The sequence below is a fragment of the Penaeus monodon genome, chromosome 23 (assembly GCF_015228065.2).
Source record: "Penaeus monodon isolate SGIC_2016 chromosome 23, NSTDA_Pmon_1, whole genome shotgun sequence".
In the NCBI taxonomy this organism is placed as follows: domain Eukaryota; kingdom Metazoa; phylum Arthropoda; class Malacostraca; order Decapoda; family Penaeidae; genus Penaeus; species Penaeus monodon.
The window spans coordinates 36771446-36771813 of NC_051408.1; positions in this window are offsets into that span (position 1 = coordinate 36771446).

Below are 368 nucleotides of genomic sequence, written 5' to 3' on the forward strand. Positions count from 1 at the left end.
GGGTGCACTCAGCGCCTCTCTCGCGTCACACACGCTACCGGGCCCAAGAAGCGTGAACCACTCGTATGGCTTCCCTTGAGCCGGAGAGTTGACTGACTTCGTTTTCCTCTTCTTCTCGACCCTTAATTCCACTCGCCAGTTTCCGAAATCCTAAAAATAACTTTTCTTTTTGGACTCCTAAACTCTTGTTCTTATTCTACTTGTTATTGCTTTGTAACGACGGATATTCATTGAGATGATTCTCCGGTATGTCATCAGTTTGTGCAGTCATATTCTGTAACGCTGGTGTGATACCCATCATGTTCTACTGTATATGCAACAGTAATGACGTGTTTCGTTATATCATTATCCTTGTGTACTTGTCAGGA